Genomic DNA, 2,829 nt, shown 5'->3' on the forward strand with positions numbered 1-2,829 from the left:
GGGGGGGGGAGGGATAAAAGGGTGGGTATTTAGAGAAAGAAATATAGGTATGCACACACATGTGCATGCATATGTGACATCCAAACAGGGGCTGATGGTAGAGGCGACAGAAAGAAAGTCGCGCTTGATAAATGATGGGAAAAGTAAAAGCACACAGACGACTGCAGCAAACCGGTCAACCTTTGCCAGAGTACCAACTGCAACCCCTCCTCCCCCCCAGCCAAAAATCTAAAAGACCCAAGAAAAGAAAATGAACATCAAACCTTTAATCTATGACACCTACCTTAGCACTGGAATAGCTGCAGATGCATAAGGGTCCTTTTTTTGTTGTTTTTAACACACAGCCAAATCCTGCCAGGAGATCGTACCAGGCTCCTCTCTCCTTTTTTGGAATCCAAAGCGATTTTCTGGTCCAAAGGAATGCATCGACCCCCAAAAAAGCAAAAGAAAAACACACAGCAGACGCTGGCTTGGGAGGAAACTGGCGCTTTCGGTGGTAAACGACCTACATTCAGGAAGAAAATTCATTACAAGCAGTGCAAAAGGGAGAGTTGAGTCTGTGAGTAAGAGCTTTGATTGCCTATGCAGAGAGGCAGAGACAGGGAGAGAGACTGATCTGCAAGAAAAAGAGAGATTGAAGAGGGAGAGAGGTCCAGGCTGTACCAGTCTCTCTCCTCCTGCGATTGGACCAAACTGAATGAAATTTACAAAGCCGGCAGCCAATAGATCTCTGCAGTCTGCCCCATCACTACAGAAACCATATCTACATCTACAACCTAATGCAAAGAGCATCTAATCCTAGTGCAAACCAGCTGGAACGGAATTATCAAGGGTGTCTGGATGGTTGAACAGGTGTGCATTTTACACATGTAGGAAGAAACGTGTGGAGGAAAAGCACATGGGTGCTGCTCGGCTTCAGCACCTTCCAACCCAAATCCCTGCCGCGTTAACTCCTCGAGTCATGGCTTCATGATCAAAGTTGCAGCAATGAACATCTGCCTGTTGTTAACAAACTTACCCATATTAATTTATAATGATTGCCGCTAATGGCATAATTGCATAACAATCACTTGCTGTTTTTGTTTCTATTTTCCCACCTCCTCCACTTCGAAGATAATGTAGCACAGCAGAGACTTTTCAATGCACAACCATTTAGACACTTTTTTTTTTCTGGTAAGGAGGCTGATTGCTCAGCATGTAGATTTGTTTGGGTGATCGGAAATATCATTTTGAAGGTCAAATGCAAGGGATAGATAACTACCTGTGTGTTTAGTGCTGAGGAATATCATGGAGAAGTTCTTTTAACTTCCTGTGGCTAGTTTCTCCCTTCTTACGCCATCAAAGGCCATGGGGTGGTGCAGAGAGTGTGCACTCCGACCTGGAATAGGTGCACTATGCTTCACTGTGCAGCAACTCCCTCTGGTTCGTTTAAACAGGGCACTGAAGATTGCCTCCAACGGGCCTTGAATTTAACCTAGATCAATTCTGGGAAGACCTAAACTGTTCTCTGAAACAAGCAAAGGACAACAGGTAAAAAGGTATCTAGAAAGTCTTTCAAGGTTTGTAATAAAAGTTACACTCCTGGAAGAGATTTCAAAACACAATTGGACTTTAGCAACTGGATATTTGTCTGACAATTTAAGCCACCAGACAAATCATCAGTTACCTGCTTGGTCTCTAGTTTGAAATTCTGTATTTCTCCTGCCACAGCTAATTATGTCAGGCTCTTGAACCTGAGCAGGGCTCACTCTGCTTCTTCAAAGCTGGAGTTTGGCTGGGCTAGTAGGTTTAACACTTCTACTCTTGTATTCTTTAAAGTAGTGAAGGGAAGAACAGAAGTCCAGATCCCATAGACAACAAGAGGCCAAATTAGGTGTCTACACACAATTTTGCAGCAACAAGTTACACAGGAATATTTTATCTTTAAATTAATTTAATTGTAACTATACTTATTTGAATAAAACATTTTTAAAGACTCTGGTAAACATGTGTATAGTTCACACTGAACTTTTCTAAGCCCAGAAATGCTATTTCCTTGGAAATGATTATAACTGATTTATTATATATTTTGATTTGCTTATTTTAAGTCATTCTTGTGACAGGTGTTTGTGCAAGCAATTTTTGTTGTTTTTGGAATTTAATAAAGCACTCGGGAATACACAACCAATCATATTGCTTGACTGAATGAACATTTTGACACATTTTCGAAAAGATGCCATCTTGTTTTGCCATCTGCCCCAAATTTTGGAGGACAGTTTTATTCTGAAGGGTATGTCATACATTTTACAAGATAAATTTGGAGAACATTAGAAAGTGCAGTAGTTAATTTGGCTAATAATCTCACAGCTGTGACAGAACACCACAAAACAACTTCCTGCAGGTTACCTCAGGTCTAATGTCTAACAGTGACAACTCTGCCCTATGGGTGCTCAGGAGCATACTGTTAAACTTTCCATAGACTACATATATACATTTCCCATTTCATCCACTATCAAATATAGTAACTACTTTACATCAGATGCTACCACTACATAAAATCTTAAGTCAGAAATTAAACAAACTTCCCCTCCATTCCACATGGGAACTTAAATTGCAAGCAGGCACTTAACTAGGCAGAATAGCTACCTAACAAAAAAAAATGGCCAGAACAGTTAATTCTTCTCTTCTGTCTCTTCCTCAAAAAAGGGAAATGGATCCTTTATGATTGAAAATGGTGGGTTAGAATATAACATTAGAATATTATCACTATAAGTAAATAACTAGCATCTGGGGGCATTCACCCTAAAGAAGTCCTGAAGAAGCTCAGGTCAGAAATCTCCTAAATCCTTA

General features: G+C 40.5%; 1 protein-coding gene across 1 annotated transcript in view; it reads right to left on the minus strand.

Moving 5' to 3' along the window:
• The window catches only part of LOC102381758 (neuroligin-4, X-linked-like), a gene marked incomplete at its 3' end in the record, with an annotated part of 210,222 nt that extends 208,082 nt beyond the window's left edge, over positions 1 to 2,140 (minus strand). Inside the window, exon 1 of the mRNA XM_006034294.3 lies at positions 284 to 2,140. The remainder of the gene's footprint in view (positions 1 to 283) is intronic.
• Between the last annotated feature and the right edge of the window lie 689 nt (positions 2,141 to 2,829).

Source organism: Alligator sinensis, unplaced genomic scaffold (assembly GCF_000455745.1).
Source record: "Alligator sinensis unplaced genomic scaffold, ASM45574v1 scaffold286_3, whole genome shotgun sequence".
In the NCBI taxonomy this organism is placed as follows: domain Eukaryota; kingdom Metazoa; phylum Chordata; order Crocodylia; family Alligatoridae; genus Alligator; species Alligator sinensis.